This window comes from Ammospiza caudacuta, chromosome 1 (assembly GCF_027887145.1).
Source record: "Ammospiza caudacuta isolate bAmmCau1 chromosome 1, bAmmCau1.pri, whole genome shotgun sequence".
Lineage (NCBI taxonomy): Eukaryota > Metazoa > Chordata > Aves > Passeriformes > Passerellidae > Ammospiza > Ammospiza caudacuta.
The window spans coordinates 145100447-145127902 of NC_080593.1; positions in this window are offsets into that span (position 1 = coordinate 145100447).

A 27456-nucleotide genomic window follows, 5' to 3' on the forward strand; every position below is an offset into this window, starting at 1 on the left:
TGGCTAGTCAAGCTTTGCTGACTTGCACCAGCCCAGAGTCTAGCCTGAGACTCAAAAATGCTCTGTGCTAATCCTCTATGACCTCCAGTGGTCTCTTTGGCTTTGTGGATGTCTTTCCCTGCCTCTGCAGACACTAAATAAGGAGGCAGAAAAATGACAAAGCTAGACTAAGGATATATGAATGAATATGAATGAAAAGCCTATGCTTGTAAAAAAAATAAAATTCAGAAACTTGCTGTCTCAGCTATAGACTTCAAAGGGTAATGACACTTTTAGTGATCATAAAATGTGATTTCTATTAAGCATTTGGAAAGTCTTTGTAAAGACAAGTGAATTAAGTTCTGGAAGCATTGAAAACTATAAGAAATCTTAGTTAATATTCACCGGATTTGGGAAATGTAGTTTTGTTTATGAATAACGAACCATATCTATAATTATATGGTATTCATAAATGATGCAGATGCAAGGAAAAACTTTAAGGTTCTGAGTCTTTGAAATTAACTTAATGAAATTAACTTAAAACTGCTGATAATTATAATTTGCTCAGAAAAAATACACAATTTTGGAGCACTTTGCACTGTGTCTATGGGTGCAGCAGTAACTATATATATACACACACCCTGTTCTTGTTTCTGTGTGATACCTGATTTATGGGTTTGTTTTAATTGTAGATATAGTGGAGATCCTCACTCAGGCTTTCTGCCTGCCTCCTATTTCTCAAAGAGAGAATCTTCTCCAGAGATAAATGACATTTTATCTTACACTTCTCTTTAGAGTGTTGGAGATGGGTGAGTGAAAGATGGAAATCATGACTTCAGGTTACCTGTAATTCCAAGAGGATTAGTTCTTCACTTTGTAGTGAGGATACAGAAACCAAAAATTCTTAGGGTCTTCCAATACCTTCACAAACCTTCAGCAGGGTCAGAAGCCAAATTTGGCTGCACTAACAGAATCCACTGCTGTGTGGAGGACCAGCAGGGCGAGAATGGAGGATGGCACTAGTGATGGCTGATTTGGGAAGGCACTGCAGTGTGACAACTCAGCTCCAAAGCTGGCTGCACTGGCTCTTCTCTAGGGCACATTATGTACCATATTCTGCCCATTCTGACCATGGGCAGGCCTCATGGACATCCAGAGATCAGCTGAGATTTATCAGATGCATTGCCTGTGCTGGTGATGTTGATGTGAGAACCTCAAGCATCACTCCTTGACATCACGGAGCTAATGAGGATCATCCTGTGGTAGTCTGGAGCTGAAAATTTCAGCAATAGTAAGATAGAGCAAGGAGTGGGAAAACATGCAGAAATGTTTTCTCAGATTGAGACTATAGGAAATAAGTGCTTGTGATTTTTTTTTAATATAGAATTGTTGGCAGCTGCACATTTTGGTTTTACTTAGTGCTGTAAGGGGATTCTGTCTGAATCCCTTATAGGTCTGAAGCTTAATGTTAAAGTCTCTTGACTCCACGACATAAGACAAAGAATGTCATTGTTTATTCTTTGATGTTCTAAAGCATCTTATTCTTCAGGGATCTCAACATGCTGTACACATATTAATTAAAGTCCATAGTACTCCTAAATCAGTTGCTATTATTCCCAGTTGATTGATGGAGAAGCTGAGATGGAGAGAGATTATACAGTGCATTTTCTAATGTGGGAGTATGTGAAATTAGACCCATGAAATTCATGGCTCAGCAATTAAAGGGAAGCAATATGATATTTTTCACATATACTGAAAAACCTCTATGTTCCACTGAAACAACACTAAAAATTTGTTTTTTGAGACCTTGGTTTCACAGTACTTAGAAAACTGCAAGGACTTTTTGAGGTGCAGGAAAGCTGGTCTGTTTGGCCATTTTCAGCAGGTGCCCCCATGACGCCTCAAGTTCAGCTCTAAATCCAAATATGCCCATGTTGCATAGTAATTGGTATTTATTTTTTCAATTGAAGATATTTAAAAAGAAAACAAAACAAAACCCAAAACTATACAGTCAAAGCTGAACCTGTGAAGTCAGCAGGTACCATCAGGCAAAGCATGAACCCAAACCAGCTACGACAAGAATCAAAAATGGCACTGGTGAGCACAGTAAACTGAGTGGCATATCTTCATATTTGATAGTGGAAGAAATTAACAGGATAGGTTTTGGTCTCACTCCATCCATAATACCTAAGAAGAATTTTTAAAAGCTTCAGTGAAGATTGATGACCAGTTTTTGTCTGTTTATTTCTACACAGGGTAAATTTTCTAAAATGAGTAAGACACAACCTTCTCAAAGGCAAATTTAATCCTGTTCACTGAAGAAACAAGCTTTAGGAATTCCATCTCCCTCTCCATCAGATGTATGCACAGATGCAACCTCCTCCTTTTCTCTGGTTCCCTTCTCAGGTGAGAGATACCTGGCTGATGGATCACAGTGTAACTCAGACCATCTGAAATCAAAGTAAAATTTGAAATAAACTATATTTGAGCTCACTGCTAATTTGCATTTTTCTTTCTTATTGAACTCTAGCATTCCTGCCTTGCAGCATCCCAGACTTGGGCCTTTCAGGATGGTGCTGGAGCCCTGGCTCAATCTGAGGCTTTGCAAGGGAGTTAGATCAACACAGAATGGAGTTGTTCCAGATCTCAGCCCAAAGTTTCCCAGGTTTTGCTCAAATAGTTTGGGAAGATGCATCTCCCAAAGCAAGCTGTATGCTACAGACTTTGGAGCCAGTGGATCTCTGTGTGCAACCAGGGCATTTTGATGGCTCAGAGGCAGCAGAATGGGACTTCTTACTGGCTGCTTTCTGATTTTAAAAACATAGCTCCCACTATGAGTGGGAATACTTAGAATAAGATGATAATTTAGAATAATCTGGCACAGAGAAACATTCATGATCTGAAAAGAGACCTGACTCATATTTACAATTGCTATTGCAGTCAGCTGAACAAATAAAAAAAAATCTGTTTAAGCTTAATAAACAGGATATAACTTGTTAAGCTTTAAAAAATACCTAAGCAAGCCAGTCTTTTGAATTCTATTTCTGTCTTAGCTACTGTCTTGCTCTGTGACCTTGGCATGCAATTTCCCTCCCTTGTCTCTCTGTTCTGCCTCCCACCACTTTTCTGTCTTGCCTATTTATGTTTTCTTTTGCTCTCAGCATTCAAGTTTATTTGTTCTGTCAATTGAATCCATTCCATTATTCAGGGAAGAGTGTACTCTAAAGCATTTTGTCATCCAAAACATTCCCTAGAATATCAAAATTGAAAGTAATGGAAAGTAAATAAACACACACAAGCCATTATTTCCACATGGAGCTAGAACCTTATTATACCTGGCTGCCTGACAAGTCTGTCAGTCAGTAACACTTATTTCTCCTCACAGTTGGCTGTGCCACAATGCTCCTCTGAGTTCATTTTTCCAAAGCCCTAAACGGATGTATATCCTCTACAGTGCCTCATATTCACATTAAAGCTTCACGTTTAAAATCACCAGAAAGTCCTCAGATGGTCCCAGTGTGCATCCTGTGTGCAGCAGTCTGGGATATTTGTGTTTGTAAAGCCAGAAATCCCAGCACAGGGCAGGGGGCCACCTAAACAAATTGTTCCTATAGGACACGTTTGAGAGGAGAGTCTGAAATGTTACCTCTGCAGCTCAGACTTTCCACCTCGAATATTTTGTGACTCACAGTCCAGAGCTGTTTCCTAAACATGTAGTATTAAGTGATCAGGCTGAGTAGCAAGGAAATGAATCACTTTCTCCTTTTGAAAAGCAGCTGCCCTGTGGGGGGAAGAAGAGGTCATGGCTGTCTCCTGCATTGTTCAGTGCTCACACACAGGGAGATCTGCATTCTGCTCACTTCAGCCTGACGTTTTTAGGGTTAGGTCCTGAGCACCAGGATATTCCTACTCACCATCCTTGCAAAAGTAGTGGTGGGCAGAAAAAAAGGGCAAAGTTCAAAGGGCCAGAAGCAAAGAGAGAATGACAGAGGACATCCCTGTGACTTAGAGCTGAGTGGTTTTTTTGGGGCAAAAATGGTGCATTCTGTTCTGTGCTGCTAAAGCACCTCAAGTGCTGTGTAGGAAGAGATATTAGACATCATTCATAAACAGACCTGAATTATCTCCCTTTCCTTGAAGGATTTTTAACTGCTCAAGCCTAAACTTTACTTTTTGCTATTATATGTAATTTTGTTAGTTTTCAGAGCTAGAGAGGGGAAGGCTACCTGTTTTTTGCTTTTTTTAAAACAAGTAGTTCTAAAATCAAAGCTTGTGTTTTTGGTCTCAGTACCAGGTTCTCAATATGTCTGAGCATCCCTGCCTCATCAGTGACCCCTTAAGCTCTCAGTTCCTGAATACCTGCAAAGCTCACACTTGCAATAGAGCACCCAGCCAGAGCAAGACAGAAGAATCTGGTTTCTACTGACAAAAACATGTTTCCATGATGCCTCAGGCAAAGAAGTGATCCGCCAGGATTTTATGGTGTCAGCACCATAATTCTATCTACAATGTATTTTGGGTTTCTTATTTTTTCAGTGTCTGATAACCTAGTACATTCAGCTGAATGCAATTGGCCAATTGCTTCTGCAAATGGCTGTGGCAGATGAGGATAGCGAGTGCTGTCAAGACATAGAACACAGTCAATCAGGAACACGAGATGGAAGGCTATAGACAGGCCCAAAAATTCTCATTCCCATGTGGGATCTTTAGAATTTAAGGATTTTAGCTGCCTGATGGGGTATGGTCAGTATGAGAGGACCCAGCCCACCTTTATCATGCTCTGATATCAGACTTGGCTTGTTTTTAGCTAAGGTGGATGCAGAGCACACCAGGTAGTCTGGTTGCTATTCTGCTTAGAATGAGGTAAATAAATTAGCTGTATCTTGTATCCGAATTAAGACTGGCTGGGTTTTTTTGTTGTTGTTGTTTGTTTTGTTTTGTTTTTTTGGGGTTTTTTGTTTGTTTTGTTGTAGTTTTTTAATGTAAAAATGTTAAGAATTTCACTGTTGAGAGTTTGTGATATGGAGAGAGGCAGGAGTACCATTGATGGATGAAATACTCATCAGCTTGGGAAGGATATTGGGAAAAATATTCAGAGTACAGTGCTTCTACAGTCATGCTCCCCAAACCACTCTCTGCTTCCATGAAATCTCCTGACACCTTTCCATGAACCTGAGATGGGTTTCTGTTGGGTGGACAGAACAAAAATGAAGGACTTCTATTTCAGTTTCTTTACAATTGCTACTCCAGAGGTTTTCAAGTTGTTTGTACTAGACCACTAAGGTAGAAGGAATATCCACAAGTATCTACAATGAAAATTTCATCCACCAAAAGCTAATTAATTATTTAGTTACTCTAGTTTTGTCCATGGCTCCATCAGGAGATCTGGTAATCAAGCTCAATACTCTTGTTTGTTATACCATAGAGGGACAGCAGAAATCCATCCGTCTAGGGTAAGCTGCTACTCTAGCATTTTAGCTTATTTTATCAAATATTTTCCCATGCCAAGGAATAAAGTTTGCAATATTTTATACAATGGAGCAGTTCTTTACAAGAATGATTTAGGTTTGACAGATAGGACACCTCTAGCTCTCAGCTCAGTGACATGATCTGCATTAATCCATCATGACAAAGATGTAAATCTTCAGAGTTACAATATTAATAGTAAGGACTAAATCCTCTGCAACAAAAGTGGAGAGAAGTAGAGGACCAATACCAACCACAGAGTCTGAAAAAAAGGCTCAGGGGAGACCTTATTGCTTTCTACAACTACCTGCAGGAGATAGACAGGAGATAGACAGGAGACAGCCAGATGGGGGTTTGTCTCTTTTCCCAAGGAGTGAGTGATAGGACAAAATGAAATGGCCTCAAGTTGCACCACGGGAGGTTTATACCAGGGAAAGTTTCTTCATTGAAAGGGTTTTCAATAATTGGAACAGGCTGCCCAGGGACGTGGTGGAGACACCATCCCTGCAGGTGTTTAAAAGATGTGCCGATGTGGCACCTGGGGACATGGTTTAGTGCTGGTTTAATGGTTTGACTTGACGACATTAAGGGTCTTTCCCAGCCTCTGGTTCTGTGATTCTAGGATTTTGGCCGTGTCAAATTACACCAGCTGTGGATGCATCTCTGTATTGCTTTCTTATACCTTGTAACCTGTATTCCTGAAAATCCTTGCCCATGCACTGGTTAGGCTGGTGGGATGGATGTAGCTGATAGCTGTTAGTTCCTGCCATATGGATCACAACTGGAGGTTCTGCAACTTGCTAATGACCTTCTTTAGCAACAGTCTGCCTGAAAAGATGAAGAAATGGAATCTGTCTATATTTGCCATGCTAAGCTTTGTGTTGGCAAACTCTTGCTAACATATGTCACCAGCTTTGAAAAGACATGGTTTATTTATATGTTAATTACTGCAACACTTTGGGGAAAATATTTGTTGATATAAGAGCTGTGTAAAGAGTCAAGTGTTGAGAGGCATTGCCATTCAAAACCTAATGATTTATAGCCAATAAAAGTCAAGAAAAGTCTACAATATGAAGGGCCTCTCCTTGCTTATGGCTCACTCCAGTCCCACAGATATCTGAATCAATTTTACAGAATCACAGAATTGCTGGGGTTGGAAGGGACCTCTGGGGATCACCCACTAAAACCCCTTGGCCCAGGCAGGGTCACTTAGAGCAGGTTACACAGGAATGCATCCAGATGGAATTTGAATGTATCCAGAGAGGAAGACTCCATGACCTCTGTGACCTGTTCCAGGACTCTGTCACCTTCAACATAAAGCTCTGTCTCATATTGGGATGGATCTTATTGTATTTAAATTTATGGTTATTTCTCCTCATCTTGTCTGTGGATACCACTAAAAATGGTGCCACCACTCTCTTGGCACCTGCCTTTGAGATATTTATATTCATTAATGGGATCTCCTCTCAGTCTTCAGAATAAACAGTCCCAGCTTCTGCAGTCTCTCCTTGTAAGAAAGAAGCTCCATTCCCTCAATCACCTTTGTGGCCTCCACTGAACCCTTTCCAGTAGCTCTTTGTCTTTCTTGTACTGAGGGGCCCGCAGCCGGACACAGCACTGCAGATGTGGCCTCACTAGGGCCGAGCAGAGGGGCAGCATCTCCTCCCTGGACCTGCTGGTCACTCTCTTCCCAATGCACCCCAGGACACCCCTGGCCCTCCCAGCTGCAAGGGCACAGAGCTGGCTGGCAGATAACTTGTCACCCACCGAGGCTCCCACGTCCTTCTTTGCAGAACTGCTAATGGGTCTAGCAAATAATTTCTAGTGGGTCAGCCCCCAGCCTGCACTGATACTTGGGGTTATCCCTCCTGGCTGCAGGACCAGTATAGATCCCTGGGGGATGCCACTGGCCACCAGATGAATTCTGCTCTTGTGATCACAACTCTCTGAGCTCTGCCATTCAGCCAGGTCTTCATCCACTTCACCTTTCTTGAGCTTATCTGCAAGGATGCTACAGGAGACAGTGTCAAAAACCTTGCTGAAGTTGAGATAGACAACACTCCTGACAATATTTCAAAACAATTTGTGTCAGTTGTGAGTCAGCCTTTAACTGTATCTCATGCAAATTTTCATTAAATCACACACTCCCTTCCCTGCTTTGAGACACTGCCCTACATCTGAACTCAGAAGACAGAGGTCACTTCTGGGTGACAGCAGGGAGTGGAGGGTGTGCAAATGTGGCTGGGAGCAGTGTCAGTAGTAAAGCACATCTCATCCTTCCTCAGACCCAGGGCCTCATCTGGACACAGAGAGGGGCTGGTTTGAAGGTGTCATTCCTTCTGTGAAAGAGGAGCCTGAGGCCTTCACAGCTATGATCATTAATAGTACCTTAACACTGTTTGCAAAAAAAAGTCTGGCGTTTCTGCTGTCTGCAAAAGTCTCTGGGTGGCTTGTGAAACTTGCTGCTCTGAAGTCTCCTTATTAGCTGTTGATAGCAACTTTTCCCTTCAGACCAGCCACATCCCACACTCCTTGTAGAAATGTGGGTAATGACATATCAGACTCTCCACAGCCAAATTTCTAGGTCATAAAGTACTTCACAGGGAAAATTGTTCTGTCAATTTATTGAATTTTCATAGCATTGCCATTAGCAATACTATTTACCTTGAGGCCAAACAACAAAAGAAATGATTCTCTGGGATCCACTTGGCTGTAACAAACACCAGGTTGTTTGTAAAGTAGCTTACAAACTCCTGGGTTTGTGTGTGAATAGTATTACAGGGTTGTGATGATCAAAACTGAGACATGCATTTTTTCTGCATCAATGACCCAAAAGCTGCTGGGCACCACACCCTTCCTGTGGGCAGAAATTTGCTTCTTATGCAACCAGCATTGCTATCCAGTTCTTCAAAACTGCAAAATATTGAGACCTGAGAATCCCAGAGGTTCCCAGCTACCAAAAATACATTTTTTGCTATGTATTCATTCTAGGGATTAGAGTAAAACGTGGGCAAGATAAGAAATAACAATACAATCTTTAGCAGGTATCTCCTATATCTGTGCATGTGAAGCAATGGAGATGATTAGCCAACATAAATGAGAAACATATCACAGGATACCATCTGATAAATGTTTCAGGTATCAGGTATGTTTATTATATCTTCTAGAGAATATATAAAAGGAGGTGGATGTCGGGGTAGGAAGGGCCAAAGGATGAACTTTCAAAGCCCTTTTAGCCACTTGTCTCTCCATTCTCAATAAAAGCACTATAAAGGTTGCTATTAAGTATTCCTTTCTGGTCAGAGACACAATGGCTCAGATGTTCTAGAAGGGATGTCATTGCTCTGCTGAGATCAGGTTAAGGGCAGAAAAGTACACAGCTCAAGGCTGATATGTTTGGCTTCATTCCCTGCTGTAGAGTATCAAAAGCTCAGTGGCTTGTGTTTTTATGGCAGTGATTTCTGCACAACAGTCAAATAATTTCAAACCACAACTACTAGTAAACTAAAACAATAAACTTTGTAATTCAGAGACTGCTCCTTCCTGGTAACAGTGGATGATCCTGTGAATAAAAGGATCGTCATGGATTTTCATTTACATTGCTGTTACAATCTTGTATAGAGATTTTGCAGTGCCTGAATTGTGGGGAAAAGGAAGAAGATTATGTTTAATATGCAATTCACAGTGAAAAAATAGGAAACTGAAGTTTTGAAACCCTGAGAGAGAAAAGGTGCTTGCATCTGGAAATATATCCAAACTTCAGATCAGCACCACTGTCAAGAAAAATAAGCTACTCAGTTCTGGACACAGCAGTCAGAGAAGGACTCTGCCTTGATGTGGTTTAGCCCTTGATCATTATCTGTGCAGTTTAAACAGGGGGCAATCCTATGTTCATAAACAAAACTGTCCTATGACCTGTACAATCTTTTCAGAAGTCACAGAAAAGGAGTCTTCAGGAAACCACACAGGTTTAATAGACAAGTCACTAAGTGTCAATATTCTTAGCTCCACCCAAAAAATAAGCCTTTTGTGATGATGTTTGCAGCTTACCCCACATCCTGTTTAAGACAGAACACCTGTGCAAAATAGGTGGTTTTATTTTTAACCACCTAGCTCTGATTAACCTGTTACTGCTATTATTTCTGCCACCTGCAGTGCTTTGGTTGTTGCCTAAAAAAGCATCTAGTAGTGAGTAAAGCCTCAGGGGTCTGTGTGTCAGGTGTTTCAAATGTGTTGGGTTTCTGGGTTGGGTACTGCCCTTGGTGTTGCACGTACAGCTGTTCATGATGCATTCCTGTTTTCAGGAGCAGCCCTTTCTGTATCCCCTGTTCAGGATGGACATCCAAAGGCACTACATCCCAGTACAAGGACTGATTTTCCTTCTGGGAAAGAAGTAGAGGAAAATAAAAGTTTAGCAGTACAACTTCATAATATGCCATCTCCCTTCTAGCAGCTGTCAGTAGTTGAAAGCTGAGGAGACACTGTAGAAGATGAAAGCTACAACTGCTGGGTACATTCCCCATACACATTCCATTGCCCCAAGAAAACAAAGAATTTTTTTTTTGACTGGTCATAAAACTCTCAAGGATTCCATAATCAAACAGTGCCCAGAAGTTTCCCTTGGACAGTTTAATTCAAATTTTCAACAGATTAAATGGCTGGGCTCTACAGGGTCTACGTGGCAAATTCATTTTTCAAGAGTAGGTGCTATCAATTCCACATGAGTGATTTCTCATCTTTTCTTTACATTAGCAAGCAAGTAACATCTTCCTCCAGTCTGCCCCTCCTGTTCTTGAGTTGAGACTGACACAGCAAAGCTTCACACCAGCACTACATAATGATATTTTCTCTCTTTTTAACCTGCTGATATTGTTTCCAAAAATCCTTGAGAAGAAATAGCAGCGGTAGAAACCACTGTACTTCAGCCTTCCCAAACATGGGCTCCATCAAGATTTGTGTATCTGGAGCTGAATTTCTTCTTTTGACAGATTCAAAGCAGAAGGGTTGATGTCTATGAGTTGAGAAGTATTTGAAGAAAGGTCAGCATAGCATCTGTGGGAGTGCTGGTGCCCCCTGTGCAGTGGGGCTTGGACTGGATATAAAAGCTCTGGGAACAAGGACAGAGGACTCTGTAGCCTTTTATTTTCTTATCCACTGTAATAATACTTTTTCCTGGCTTGCTTTACAAGGCTCTTTTGTCCATTAAAATTCCCAGAGAGCATGTAGTTCATGTTTGTCCACATTTGGTGTTTGAGGAGTAATGGGAAGGCAACATGTGCAGGCACAGTTGGCACACGTGCAGAAACAGCTTTTTTGTACCAGTTTCTTCACAAGGAAGGTGGCCTTGGTCATCAAATGAACCAGTCTGAACAGCACTGAAGAGACACTGCTGGTCAGTTATGAAAATGCAACAGAGAGTGAGAGAAGAGCAACGGGATGTGAAAAACTGAACTTATGGTAAAGCTGAGGTTTTTCAGCTGATTGGGATGTTAAACGAAGTTACTTCCTCAGTCAAAATGAGGACACACCCAGGCTGAGAACAAAACAAACTTGTTTTGATTACTGCTCTGCTTCTTTCACTTTTCAGACACTCCAGCCTGCCTCCATTGTCCCAGTTAGGGTTGTGTCCTTGCCTGGAGAGACAGGATGTTTTTTGGCAGTGGTTTCTACTATCTGGCTGGCTTCATAAGGAGCAAAGATGCTATCAGTGAACTGCAATAAGATCTCTGCATCAGCTCCCTCACGTTATAAGGTGGCAGTGTACAGGACTCTTCTCAGTTTTCTTTTTTTTAATTGGCAGAGTTATTACCTATATGAAACCAACTTTTTTTTTAAAGATTTCTCCATGAAAGGCACAGGAACAAACACCAGACAATGCCCTGTGATGACCTTTCTAGTTGCTATTGTATAACTATGTCCTGAAAATATTTCTCTGGCAAATATCTTTTTCTCTCTTCAAATAATTTGGAAGCAAATTGTGCTCAGGGTCACACACAACGTTGGAGATGATATTTTTCAAGCAACTTTTCCTCCTTTGTGCCCTTGGGCACAGTCTGAAGAATCTCCCACTTAAAGACAGGTGATTTACCTAAAGAATCTGGATTCTCAGGTCCAACTCATGTGTTAGATAATTTTGAAAATATCACCAGAATCTGCACAGCATGAGCCATGATGCATGTCATGCCCTGCAGATGTTGCAGTGCACACATGGGAGGAAGTCCTTAGATCATTTTAAAGTCCAATGACACCATAGAACAGGGGTGAATGACTGAAGGCCTCCCTCTGTGTCTGAGCCTTACAAATATTTCTGTGGATTATTCTGGAAGATTTTGGAATATTTGGGAGATTTATTATGCTGATATTCTATATATTTATATTAAAAATTCTATCTATATATAGGTATACATATATATTAACAAGGGATAATACTTTAAAATGTCCAACTCTTAACTTCTGGAATTGACTTGATCAGCATTCTGTTTGAAGTCTGGAGGCCTTCCAGATAGATGCCATCCACTCTAACTTTCAGAAGCTGGCAAAGCTTGGCAAAACTTCTACTATCATCTTCTAGAACATGGAAGTTGATTCTCTGCTTTACGTTCAGTTTGTGTTTGGGCATTGAAGAAAAATGAAGAGGCAGCTTGGTTTACTTAAACAAAGTATGTCAGGTAGGCCTTATTGAGTTTTCCCCTTGACTTGAATCATTCTCTCCACTTTGTGGACTGGAAGCATAAGATTTATGCAGAACCTGTGATTTGTATATACATTCTTTTTGCCTTGAGTTTTCTGATACTGCCTCCCCTTACTCTCTTAACACAATGATTTTTAAAGAGTTTCATTGTAGGAGTAGAATCGAAACCAGTATAGAAGGATGAACTAAACCAAGCACACTTCTTTGTGGCACATTGAAGAATTATTCCCTAATGGAAAGCAGATGGGGTTTTTTCCTCAATAATAAAAAATTCCCCATGGGACACCAGCTACTGGCTTTTAATATCATGACTCATCTGTCTAGTGTAAGTGCTTCAAGAGCCAAATGACTATAGGTTTGCACTCCTAATTAAATTCTTACAGCTCTCTCAAATTGTCTTTTCTCTTGTGAACCTTGCATGTATGCAGGACATGAGGCTTTGCATAGGCGCAGGTTCACTTGACACCTGTGTGGTTTTTACTGACATTTGCAAATGGCAAAATCCTGAGGAACCTCTCGTGCCTTGCTCTTGGATTCAACGCTTGTGAATCCTGAGCTTAATCCAAATTGAAAATTGTATAGGCTGGATTCCTGGCAGTATAATGTTGATATTTCTTTATTGACCCCTGCAGAGAAGTGCTGATTTCCATCAGCTGAGGATATGTGGAGGTTGGAGGGTGCCCATCTGTTCAGCAGCCAGCACGGGCTGTTCTCATCAGTGATCCCTGCCTACAGTGTTTGAATTCTGACCCATCCATCAGTGTCCCCAGGGTGATAAGTCTGAGAGAGGATGGGTTCAGTGACTGCAGACTGTTTGTTTTAATATAGTTTTGTTTTCTTTGCTTGGTTCTTTTTGAGACAATTTGAGTTTAAATTACCTCTCATCTTCCAGGTCAGCCATGAGTGATAGAAGTATTCCAGTAAAACAAAGGGAAGAATATTACATGCTGGCTTCCTTCTCCAGACTTCTAGGGAGAAGAAATTTAAGGTTTTAATTTCCAGACCTGCTTACAGGATGCTCATAATTTTTACAAACCACAAGTTTTGACTATCTTTCTACTCAGAAAAAAAGATGAACATTAAAGCAAAGCTGAAGAATGTAATCAAAATGGGATTTATGTCCTGAGATGTCTTTAAACGTCCTTGTTGTATTTAAATAAAGTTGAAATTATCTTCATTATTTGTGCCAAGCTGTATCATTTCTTTGGTGTATCCTGTCCTATGAAATGGGAAGTGGTTTTGCAGACTTCCTTATATAGGGCCTCTGTTTAAAATAGTTTGGGGTATTTTTTTCTTCTTTAACTGTGATAAGAGAATCTAGACTCTGTTTACATTCTTCAGGTCTCTGCCTTTTTATCTTCAAGTGAAGCTCTGTTTTTCTTTGAAAGGTAAAAATGTCATCCTTAGATGAGAATAGCATTGTGCTAAGACATCTGATCAGACAATATTTTAGTGCCAGTGAATCAAGCGAAAGTATGAGCTCTGCACTTGGCAAAAAAAGGATTCATAGCTCAGGAGCTGCAGCTGAAGAAAAGCCATGGCACAATAGGATCAATTAAAACACAAAAATTCTGGCAGAAAATCAGGATGCTGCAAAATAAGCAGTGGATCTTATATCTCAGGACTAGATGCAAAGGAAGATGGTCAAAGCAGGAGAGGTGTGAAAAAATGGGGTAAACACCTTTAGTGAAGGAGAAGTAAGACATGGTACTTCCTCATGTGCAGCTTAAAGCATTTTTATTAGCATAGCCTAATTATTTCATATTTGGGAAATGAACAAGGATAGAATAATTATAAGGGAAGATTCTCAAGTGGAGCTGCTTCTTTAGGAGTCAAAGCTGCCAATTGATTGTAAGACTCACAGAGAATCTCCTCACTGGAGGAGAGCTCTGAAATTATGTAAAGCTATCAGAGCTCTGACATCAACAGCAAATTCACTGTCTAGCTAACCTGCCTCCAGTGCCCAGCAGGAATAACTTCCCTACAGCAAGTAGGTTATAGCAGCTGCCTAAGCCACATCTGGAGCTTTGGGTTCCATAAGCAAAGCCCTGACTGACTCTCCTGCATCTCAGGGATGAGCTTGGCCTGAGCTCCTCAGGAGACAGAGTGAACAGTGGCTCATCCAGATGCAAGAATAGGAGTTGTTCAGGCAGGGACAATTCCTACTTATCTTAACAAGAAATAGTTAGGGATGTGTGGGCACTCAGCACATCACTCCGCATGTCCAGAGTTGCCGGGATCACTCTTGGGGGGCTTGGAAGACCTGGAATATTGCCAGAAGTGCCTGGTGGCTTGACTTTGATCTATCTAGTGGTTTGCCACCTGTGTATGAGGACATGAGAGGCACTCGGGTTTGAATGGTGCAGGAATGATATATTTACAGGGTGAAAATATAGATTTTAGGGTTTTGGTGGGGGGGGGTTATGGAGACAAGATGGAGGAATCAGGGCATGTCTCGTCCTTCTTCTTCATGTCATCCATTTTCTGTGATGATGTTGGCACTTGGGGATTGATTTAGAGTAGAAGTGCACTGTCTAACACAGGTGATAGGTATTGGGACATAAAAGTAAATATGATATACATAGTTTGTAGTATATAAATATGCTGCCACCTCAGGGGCGGTCAGAGTGCCTTTAGCTGCCTTGCTGTTCAGACCTTGGCTGGACAGAAAGAAAAGCTTTGTAGATAAGAAATAATAAACAACCTGAAGATTGAAAACTGAAGAGTCCAGTCTCATCCTTCAAAGCTCGAGCTGCTCAGAACCATCCCACGCATCTCAGGGCAGAGACAAACAACAGCACCCGAGAGGGATGGATTGAAAGCACCTCATTCCCATCGCACAGTTACCTCCAGAAAATGTCTGAGATGAGGAGAAAGAAACAGAATAGTAACTATGAAGAAAAATTTGGAGGGACAGAGATTGGTGGAGGTAATGCAAAGGACAGGCTATGGAGAAATATGAAGCGCTTTGGCTATGGATCAGAGGCAGCACTGTGGGCAAGTGTGCATGAGTGTGTGGTAATTAACTGCAATGAGAGTATCAATCTTCTGCTCAAGGACCCCTGCAGAAAGGATTGTCAAGTGAAGAATATAAAGGAAATAAGAATGGCAGAGTATTCAGGGACAAAAACCAAAGGGCCTAAACCCACACAGCAAAAGGAATTGCAAATGTAGGAAAAATGCAAGAAGTGACTCAGAAAAAGAAACGACTTTATTTAGAGCACTAAATAAGTAAGACAGAGGTGTACGACCAGCAGATTATCGTTCTGTTCATGCACATTATTTCTCAGCATGTGCGTCCTTGCTGTCCCATATCACAGAGAATTTTGGGTCACCATGATGAGGAAAATATATGGAAGATGATAACACAAAGGTAGAGCAGATAAGATTTGAGGCAAGGTGCCCAAGTCACTGTTGCCACTTCACAAAAGCACTAAAAAAAACCCTAAACATGTAGGGAAGGGAACCAAGTCAGTGACACTTGAAATATTTGTGAAATTCAGCATGGCATCACATTTTTCAAACTTATATGTCAAAGACTCCAGAAAATTCTGATACTAATATTAATCTTAAGCCCCAAAACAGTGAAGAATAGAATGGAAAAGTGTGTAGGAAAAAGAGTGGAAGATATGTTATGTTACTTTCAGGATTAATATTTCTATGTTCTTTGGGCATGAGGAAGAAAAGAAAACTGCAGCAAGATCACAGTGAGGGAAAGAGGAGGTTTTACTCTTTTTCTATTCCTTCAGAAGAATAACGGTTGTTAGCAAATCCCAAGATGAGCTGTTGCCCTGAAGAATGAAAATTAAGATAAAGGAAATTTCTCTTTTTCTTTCTTTCCCCCATTCCTTTTGGACCCAGCTGAAGGGATTTCACATCTGGAAACATGTTTCTCTTTTCTTCCATTTCCCCATTCCTTTTGGAACCAGCTGAAGGAATTCCACATCTGGAAACATGAAGCGGAGCCATGATGTCTCTGGTGCTGAGACACTCTTTGCTTTATAGAAAGAGGTTTTGCTGCATAACAACACAACTTTACTCCAAATTCAAGACTGAGGGATCAAACAAGAATTTCACGACATTTGACCTGGGATTAAGGTGCAGGGAAAAATTTAGGTACTGTGATAGAACTTGGACCCTGTGCATCTTGAACTACGAGCACTAATTTAGTTCCTCTGTGACTACCTTGTCTCCATGAAAAGAAGATAATATCAAAAATCAAAATATCAAAAACTTCCTCTGTATTTAATAGCAAAGATAAGGTTGCAATTATTTATTTGCATCTCCCTGATGCAGTGGATTTTTGAGAAAATCCACTTTCCAGCTTGTTTAATTCCCTTCCCAGTTCAACCCTGAAACAGCAGATTGTCAGCTTTGCCATGCAGAGGTCCTGAGGAAGTTTATGAGTACATAAAAAGGAGGATATTTATTAACTTCTGAGTCATAAACAAACAAGGCTCACTCTGAAACTGTAAAAGTGTAAATATGGAAGTGGTAGTGGATTACCTTTTTTTTAAAAAACAGATTAATAAGAGAAAAAGAGGCAGGGTTTTTTTCCCCAAGAGGTCCTGGAAAAACCCTTTGTAGGGGTTGGTTACTTGAGATGGATCCTGTGGGAAAAGGAAGTGATGTGGATTAGTCTCCTACTGAAAACATTTTCACTGTGGAGGTCAAACCTAGTTTTAGGGCAGCAAAACAGAAGGGTGGAAAACACTTTTATAATTTCCCTGTAATCTAGGAGATGGGTCTGCTGAAATACTAAAAAGAAATTGCAAGTTCCAGCTCAGGTATTTCCACGGTTTCATGACATATTAAATAAGGATCTTTTCCTCCTTACTAGAATCGAGTTCAATTGTAGATAAACTAAACTGTGAGTTTAGAAATTTCTTTTCATTGGCCTCATATGTATGTCAAAACCATCTCTCTTCTGCTTTACGGTCAGGTATATATTGAATGCCAGCTTGGAGGCATTTTTGTCCTATATAAATGTGGAGTTCTACGTTATAACCAGACCTCATTAGGCAACATACAGAAATCCCAACAGGAACAAAACCAGAAAATATTTCAGGAACAGAGGGAGAGGCAGGCCCTGAACTGAAACCCAGCATTTCAAAATCATCTTCGTGAACTGCAAGAGAAATTAGCAGATAAGGCAGCAGCAAAACTGCTGAAGCACAGGAGACTGACTTTAGCTAGCTCAGTGTTGTGACTCTTTTGTTGACCACTGGAGAATATTTTAGGAAAAGATGTAAGGAATTTGGTTACGAGGCAAGGTGACCCTTTCCTGACAGTCAGCATCTTGGGATCTGTCTCCCAATAATCAACTTTAATGACCCACACTGGGCTTCCCTTTTATGTATCTGCCAAATCCCTTTTCAACACATTCAGTGCATTGTTACATTTGCTGCCTGATCAATTTAGGAGGTGCCATCTAGGTATGAAAAGGTATTTTTTCCATTAGAAAAACACAATGACAGTGCTCCATTTCAGCTAGATAAGAAGCTACAATGCAGGCTGGCATGGTTTCAGAGGAGTGTATTACTTGGTAGTTCACTGATGTAAATGCCAAAGGCCTGGATTCAATATAAAGTATTACCCATTTTCTTCTTACACTCTCTTACCTTTCTGAGACAAATCAATTGTTTCCTTGCAGTAGTTATAATCCTGAAAAGAGCTGTCAGACCACAGATTCTGAAAAATACAAACTCTTTAGAATTGTATGGGATGGGTTTTTTTCTTACTTTGTTTTACCCCCTATAGTTAAAATATAGTAACTTTATATATTCTCCTTCTAGATATATTTATTTTATCTTAATAGGAGGTTAAGCAAAACTTGGTTTGTCAAGACTACAGAACAGAATATCCTTATCTTGTTTGCCTTTGCCAGTAAAGGGTTTGTTTAGTCATGCTAGCTACTGCTTTTATGCAAGTCTTGGGACCATTTACAGAGCAGTCAGAAAACATGTCTCTTTCCAAACAGTTTCCCAATGTGGTGATGTATCCTAGCCATTATTTGTGTTCCTTTTAGGATTCTCTTAGGTTAAACCAGATGTTACACTTGCTTTAAGTAATCCAGGGTTTATAATCAGAGCAATAATCCCTTAACCTTTCCTACATTGTATCCTGTTTGTCTTCATGTTGCTCTTTCTGTAAAATCATCCTCAGACATACTTGAGACTAATTGTACCTGCAGTACCAGTGCCATGCCTAACACATCCTGGCACCTGACCTCATCTGTGCACAAATAGGTACCTCTCACATCTGCCCATCAAAGGACCATCACCATAAGATGGAGTTTCATGCCTCTAACAAGGTTGCATATGTGTTATTTGGTGCATTAGAGCTGGTCTCTAAATTATAACATGCAGAATCACAGAATGGCTGGAGCTGGAAGGCATCTCTGGAGATCATCTGGTCTACCCTCCCTGCTAAAGCAGGTTCACCTAAGAAAGTTCAACAGGATCTTATTCAGGTCTGTTTTGAATATCCCTGGAAAAGGAGACTTCATAACCTCTCTGGGCAGTGTGTTCCAGTGCTCTATCACCTTCATAAAAAGGTTTTTCCTCATAGTCAGATGGAGTTTCCTGTGTTTCAATTGAACCTATTACTCCTTTTTCTGCCACTGGGCATCATTGAGGAGAGTCTGGCCCTATCCTCCTGACACCCAGCTCTAAGATATTTGTATGCATGGATGAGGTTCCCTCTCAGTTGTTCCCCTACCAGCTAAACAGGCCCAGCTCTCTCAGCCGTTCTTTTTGGTAAGAGAGATGCTCCACTCCACTAACTGTGCTGCAGTCCTCTAATTGTGTTTGTAGTCCTCCACTGGACCCTCTTCAGTAGTTCCTTGTCTTGTCTTTCTTGAACTGTGGAGTCCAGAACTGGACACAGTGCTTGAGGGCTCAGCAGGGCTGAGCAGAGGGGCAGGGTCACCTCCCTGACCTGCTGGCAGGGCTCCTCCTAATGCACCCAGGATCCCACTGAGTGCCACAAGGGCACTGCTGGCTCAGGGACAGCTTCTTGCCCACCAGGACCCCCAGGTCCTTCTCCACAGAGCTGCCTCTGGTGCCTGGGGTTATTCTTGCCCAGGCGCAGGACCCTGTACTTGTCTTTGTTGACCTTCCTTATGTCCCTCTCTGCCCAGCTCTCCAGTCTGTCCAGGTCTCACTACAGACCACTCCTCCCACTCTTCTATCATCAGCAAGGCAGATTTGCTGACAGTGCACTGTCCCTTCTCCAGCCACTGCTGAATGAGATGAGTGAGATTGGACCCAGTTCTGACCCCTGGAGACACCTCCAGCTAGAGGCCTCCAAATAGACTCTGCACCACTGACCACAACCCTCTGAGATCTGCCATTCTGCCAGTTCTCCATCCAGCTCACTGTCCACTCACCCAGACACACTTCCTGAGCTTACCTATGACACCTTCTATGAAAGTAAGCAAAATGACTTACTGCCCTTCATCACTATAGAGTAGGCTGATGTATACAATTGCTTTCATCTGCAAGGAAAAACTGGACCTAAGAGTTTGGTTTTAAGTCTGTGAATCAGTGATAACAAGGCCATCAGTATATGCAGGCTATAGACTTGGAAAGGAATTTAGAATATACAGAGGGGCAACTACCATTTAAGCAGTTTCTATTCCTACAAACACAAAACGTAACAATTGTGCTAGCCATGAAATAAAACAAAACCCACTATTAACCTGGCTGTGAGATAATCTGATAGTCGGTGTTTTTCAAAGTGTGAAAGCAAAAAACTTTCTTTGAACTAGAAGTCACTAAAGATAACCTTTCTCCTTTCCCCTGCTACAGCCTGGACCTCTGATCCCAGAACTGGATCCTGGGTCCTGGTGGTGGAAAGTCCTTGACTGGTGGCAGCAAAGAGAAAATCATCACCTGTTCAGCCACAAAAACACACACAGGCCTGGAGCACTGTTTGTTAAACAAGATCAGTTAATAGTTGCCCAGCGGAGCTTCAAAGCTTCACAGCACTGTTAATGAAGGCTTTGTAGATGCTGTGTGCCCACCAAAGCTTTGGATTTTGGGATTGGTGTTTAATGCAAGAAACCCAACACTGCTTGGACTTACCCAGTTTTCATAAAAAGGAATATCATTGCTAGGAAATGAGCACAAATTTAAACCACCAGATCTGGTCACAAATTTGTTCAACCATTTAAAATTACTTCATACTAAAAGAGAGGGTAGTTTAGATAAGAGGTTAGGAAGAAATTCTTTATTGTGAGAGTGGTGAGACCCTTAACAGCCTGCCCAGAGAAGTTGTGGATTCCCCATCCCTGGCAGTGTTCAAGGCCTGGTCTAGCGCAAGGTGTCCCTGCCTGTGGAAGGGGGTGGAACTAGATGATCTTCTAGATCCCTTTCAACATTGCAAACATTTTAGCTCAAAAACTGAAATATGTAAGATTAAAGTGATTTTTTTTCTTTATTTCAGTGGAGGGGTTCTAGCTCAGAAGCTATTTTCTAGAAGAAAAAAAAAAAAACAGAATAAAAACCCCACAGAATATTTTAAAGCTTAGCTCATGCTATTAAACATTTTTGCTAGCATTTTCTTAACAGTAGAATATATACAGCCTTATTTTTTTCAGCATAAGCATATGTATGTAGGTATGATTGTATATGAGCATTGAAAACCTAATTTCCATCTGTTTCTGCCTTTCATTTTTGTAAGGGTCAGCTGAAGTATCTTTCTGTAATTCCAGTTTAATCAAATGGTGCTGACACTATGAGACTTATGAATGACATTGGCTTATGAACAATCTTCTTCTGGTCCCTGTCTTCTTTTTGCTGGGCATGGGATCCCTCTGCCATGCAGTGACACATTGGGTACCCAAAGAGGGTACACCCATGACACAGCAATGCAAGGCAGATACCACATTACCTCTGGATGGGGTACCAGAATGCTGTGATGGCCAGACCAGTGAGGATATGAGCACTGCTGAACCTGCTTTTGAGATTTTACCATCCCCAGTTCTGTGATGAGGGGGTTTGTGCAGAGCTGTCAGACATGAATGAGCTGTAGGCACCTTGCTGCCTTCCAGCTCTGCAGAGGCTCCTCAGCCTTCAGCAAGGGGTAACAATGAGCAGCTGAGCAGGGAGTAACACCTTAGGATGCTGCAGACATTTCTTTGTTTGCAAGACTCAGGGATACCCAGGCTCTCTTGCCTTTTCAGAGCCAGCTTGAGCCCTGACCAGCATTGCATCTTGTCTCTTGCAGCAATATTGGTGATACTTAGTAGAGAATACTATTCATGTGTGTTCTCATTAAGCCCACCTAATTTAAGCCTGTATCCTTTTACGCCTGTTGAAACCCAGAACCATAATTTTTCTTCAGGATACTGGAATTTCTTGTACTAGAAGGTTATCTGATGGTGTCCTTCAGAAAGACTCTCCAAAATTGCATCCTTTATCCTGAGTCCCCCTGCAATGCCAGAATTTTTTCAGCATAGTAAAAATATTTCATTCATCAGGAGCTTAGTCATCTGATTCTTGGTGCTGATGCTGCCTTTTGGAACAATGGCTGGCTGCCACTCTGTCTGCTGCTGTAGGAGAGCTGTGCTCAGTAATCTTTGTGTTTCTTTCTCTCTCTCTTTTTAATATCCTTGGCTTTATCATGGGAATTGATTTTTCTAAAATGTCTACCTGGTATATTTTCTCTTCATTAGAAATGGATATGAGGTGTTAATTTGTGCCAATGTCACTGACTTCAGATGATAATGAGTTCAGAAAGGATGGGAAATCAAAGTGTATTACACCATGCATAGAGGAACAAAACTGTGTGGGGAAAATACATGTCTGGGCAAAGTAGCTGGAGGGCACACTACCCCTTCTAACTGTGCCTTTATGTATCTGCCTTTATCCTCCCCTGAAATGATTGGCATGACCAAAGGACCCTGGGGGAAAAGACAGAGAGAACAAGGAGAGTCCCACAAAGCTGTATAATGCATTAGCTGTGAATAAAACAAAGTCAGGGAGCACAGCTCTGATCATCTTTACTCCATCCTCTCTGTCCCTTTGGGGAAGCCTCAGATCACATATGTCAGCTACCAGGGACACAGAAAAAGGTAAGATGAGCTGCCTGTGCACGTGAAGAGTGATGTAGACGCAAATGTAGAGTACACTGATCAAATCCCACATGATGGGAATACATGGTATGGAGCATCCCTGGGTCTGCATTTTTCTCACCCAGCTCCAATGATATCATACTTGTTCCACTTTCATGTGCATAGGAAAAAAGTAGCCCAAAGAGGTTTTGCTTGACTTTATTTCTCCCTGGACTTTCTTATACTTGGAGGGAAAAACAGAAATATTATAATAATGAAATAATATAATAATGAAAAATGTTGGGTAGGAAAGGATTTCATGAAGACTTCTTGATCAGGATATTAGCAGCAGCATTGTTGGTACACCACAGAATCATTTGGATTGGAAAAGACCATTGAGGCCAACCTTTGGCCAATCACTGCCTTGTCAACTGGGCCATAGCGCTGAGTTGTTCCTTGAACATTTCTAGAGATGGCAACACCATCACCTTCCTGGGCAGCCCATTCCATTGCCTTACAACTCCTTCCATGAAGAAATTCCTCCTGCTCTCCAACCTGAACCTCCCCTGGTGCAGATCGAGTCTTTGTCTTGTCCTGGGACCAGAGCAGCATAGATTGCATTTACTGCCCTTAGCCTTGCGCTAATTGCATTTATTGCACAGCAAATCTGCAGTTTCTTTTTTTCCCCCCCTGGAAAGCGAGCCTTAGAAACACTTGTGCACCTTGAGCACAGGGCAGCATGGCACACATAACATGGCAAACTTTCAGCAAATTATCATCAAAGCTATTAAATGCCAATCAACTTAGCTGAAATTAAACTAGGTCAGCTTAGTGGCCTGTTGACAATGTCTCTAATTACTGAACTGATACTGCAATAGTTCCTGGGTAAAATGCACTGTTATTGTTTTTTTTCCTAATTTTTTTTTTTCGCTGTTAAAATTAATGAAGGCCAGAACTTGAAGAACTGAAACCCAAACATGGGCTCTCATATCTGAAGTTCGGTTCCCAAGATTGGCCTGATTTTCAAAGATATTAAAACATCTTTGTTCAACAAAGAGCAACAAATCCCACTGAAACTGATTAATATTTTGAATATTTTGTCTAGATTTTCGGGTTAAACGATTAACAGAGATATGCAAATCACTGATGATCCAAGATAACTGCTTTATTTCTGCTGACACTTCCGACAAGAGATGTCACTGTGGAAAGGAAATGAGTCAGGAGAAATGAATTTCTGAACAGTGTGAATACATTCCTGGCAAGACCATTCCAGGAAAATTAAACAGAGTAGCAGATCAAATACGCAGGCAGATGAACTGCAGTAGCAAAACCCATCACACAAAGAGAGTTTTTCCCTCTGATGTGATGACCTGTGTGGTTCTCACAAAAACCTTTACAACAGAGTGGATAGCTTCCTGAGGCTTGCTCAGAGCAAAGCAAAGGAAATAATACTGACATTTCATGCTTGTAGGGTGTTTGTATTCACTCACTTTTAATGCAGAAACTGATTTGTGACTCTTCCCCTGTATGACAGAAAAAAATCTACCTGAAAGTGGTAAAACTATTACTCCTCCAAATTCCATCAGGTGGTTATTTGCTTATGCAAACTTGAAGAACAACTTTAAAAACTTTTGGATACTGTCATTACCAGGTTGGATGACATAATGACAAACTAAGTTTGTGACAATCTGTGATCATCAAGGATAGGACAGAAGGCTTGCATGCCCTGAAGTCTGTGGGAAATCTGGCATTGAAATTAGAGACACTAATAATTCAACACTGATGCTCCTTTCAGAAATGTTGTCTACATGTGACTTTACCCAACATTTCTCTGTGTGCCTCCTACACATATTTAAATCACTATGGCTACTGTTTTCCATGCAGGGATTATGTCTGAGCAAGACACATGCTTATGTACCCATTTAGATGTCACCTACATTAAGCCATCTTCTTTTGTTCCCAGAACTTCATATTTTTCAATTTTTTTATGTTTTATCTAAAATTGCATTTCATATTGACTTTTAATTTAATACCTTCAGCAGCCCACACATTAGAAGGGAGCAGGTGTCACTGATCTGAAAAAAAATTCTCAAGAAAGGACAATTATTTTAAGCAATACTAACAACCTGATCTAGTTTCTCCAGCTAGGATGCTTTTCAAGTGATGACATGATGATGGGTCAAATTTGAATTCAGTGGTCCTAGAGTAAATCTGAAAAGAGGGAGGAGTGTTTGGTCTACACCCTGAGTTACTGATAGGAGTCCCCAAAGTCAACAGAGTTGAAGGAGCAGAACCAAATATCCCCCTCTGGTTTAGTGACATTATCTTGGATTTATGTCAGTAGAGCTTAGAGGAGACACTCATTTAGCTGAATATTGCCAAGAGGAAAGATCATGGTGAGCTGCTAATATTTGTTGCTGGAAACAATCCAGGAATGATGAAGAAGCCATATTTTTACAAAGCTTTGAAACCATCCCCTAGGCACTCTATGTGGGTCAAGGTACTAGGAAATAATGAAAGTCAAATGGGTCCTAGACCTTTCTAATCCTGTCTGATCCAGCGATCCTCCAATTTTGGTCATTTCACTTGAGTCTCTTAATCAATTTCAGGCCAGCAATGAAGGCAGGTATTTAAGAATGCCTTAAAATCCAGCTAGGCTCCAGCTTAAATAAAAAAAATATAAATATATTCACTTTTTCAGCTTTTTGCAAATGATTGTCAGAATTTCACACAGAAACTCAACTGTTAACAACCCAGTCTGGGAAGGTGCTGAATGCAGGATGGAGGTGAAAGCCATCAGCTGCCAAGGTACAGTAACACGATGGCTCTGAGTGCAAAGCTGTGACACAGTCTGCTCTGAGAGACACTCAGAGTTCTGTCATAAACTGGTTTTACTAAGAAAACAGCTTGTGGGCTGAGAAATCAGCACAGAAAGGAAGTCAGGTTTTTTCTCTCAGAACTCATACAGGCTCGTGCAATTTTATAAACAACGTGCTTTTTTTTTAGCAGCTTGGAATTTAAGACAAATGCATCCCAAAACTGTTTCCTGGTTTCCTTTCACTGTCAAGGGTAGATTTCCTTCTAATGCAGACAATCAGAAAATATTATGAACCTTCACAGGAACTTGGAAATATCTGATGATGATCTCATATGATGGCTCAGATGCTCACTATCAGTCTAAACAAAATATCTTCTGGGGGAAAAAAAGGTATGTAAGAGTGGGTGTATATGTATATGAGTGCTTATGCATGTGAATTTTCTTTCTGCCTCTCCAATGAAAGAGGAACACCTAACTTATTTTCTTGACATATTAAGATCTGGTAAACTATGAGTGAATTCTGTTACTATTTGGTTAAATTAATGTAACAAGGTTCAGGGGAATGATCCAACTTTTTCCAGGTTATGGATGGATATATGTTTTGAATTTCATGACTATTTATGGTTTTGTTAGTAATAGCAGATGAGTTCTATTTCAGACTGACTGTGAGAGTGCTTTGAGGAATCCATACAGCTGATTAGCAGTCACAAACCCACAGTTCATATCCCAAGGAAAACACTGCAGTAATATTGTGCATTCTGCATGCTCACCTCCTTGAGAAGTCAGTGAAATTTAGATGCCTGATCTGATAAACAATACCAAAGTAAAGCCCTTAAATTCCTATTCCAGAAACTAGTTCAAGTTAATTACTAACAAATATTCCCCTTGAAGTCTTTGGTTATGAATTTGTCAGATGAAGCCTCAGACATTGACCCTTTTGTCAAGGTGAACCTAATCAACCCAGATAATTTTTTGTTTATCTGATGGAATGCAGGAATGGAGCTCTAATGACAATCTTCTCTAATTCAAACTGCTATGTAAATATCATAAAAACATACATTAAAAAGATGGCCTGGTTCCAGGCATGAAAATATTGCCCTTTGTGATTAATCGAATGAAGAGAAGAGGGTGATTATAGTGCCAATGCTAAGAAAAAATGTTTAAAAAATCAACCAGCAACAAGAGGTTGTACTACTGTTTATTTTCAGTAGTGCCTATACTGTTTTACCTGGGTTAATATGCTCTGGAAACCTTTAGGATCTTGAAGACTGGTGTCTATCTATGACTTGGATCATTGAGCCTTTCATCCCATGCTTTAGAAATATTTCTTGGCATAATATTTACCTCTTAGAATACAGCCTTATCAAATAAGGGATGGTAAAATAGATAATCCAAATAAGAGAATAAATTCAACAGCAGATAACAATTAAGATATTTGCTTCTTATATTAATATTTCTTTTGCTTTGACTCATTCCTATGTACTTTTTTACTATCTTTTTCCCAAACAAAGTTACTGACAGCACATATTGTAGATGACATGAAATCCCCTGCCAGAAATTACCTTATCTTTTGATATTCACACCATAAGTTTGTGTCTGAGATAGTTATCCTATTGTAATCAAATCCAATAGAGACAACAGAGTTGAGAGTGTGATTGATCTGATCAAAAGCTTCTTCCTTCTCTAGGATAAGGAGTATACCTTAAAGTTTTCTGAGTTTACAGGCCTTTCCTCTATTGATTATGAAGAAAGCTCATGGCCAGAAGTTTAGATATAAGAGTCCACACTACAGTGAGATGTATCTCCTCTCTCCTGACTTTAGACTGACTTAGTAGACACATACACTGGGGTTCCTGGTCTTCCATTTCTTTTTTTTTTTTTTTAAGACAATGAAAAGGAACTTAGAATCTTCTGGTAACACAATTGTTGTTCTGTACCCACAGAAGTACCACAGTGCGTCACTAACCTTGCATCATCATTCAGAGAACAAACACTGGACATGACTTAAAATTTTCCTGTATATCTGTTGTGAATGTGAAAAAAATTACTCATATGAGTTTTGTATGTTTCTCTTCTTCAGTCTATCTGTCTGAGGAGACAGATTTTTTCAGTTCACCTTTAGCATGACACAGATGCCTCACCTAGAAAAACAAGGATCTTATGTTCACTTGTCATCTCTTGATAATGTCTGCAGGAAGCTTAAAGCTTTCCCTGGTTGCTTTGTGTCTCTTTTTTGGACTGTTTTTAAAGACATTCCAAGGTGTTGCTGGACAGCTCCTTTTCCAAAGGGTAGCAGTAGCTGAGGCAACAGGAAACCAAAGAACATCCTGCTTAGTCTGATGAACCCTTTGTTAAAATGACATGTGGGTTTTTAGTGTAGTCCAGAGAGGTACACTATGTCAACCATCTGATGGTTAGTGCTACCTTTTCCTTCCACGTTCTGTA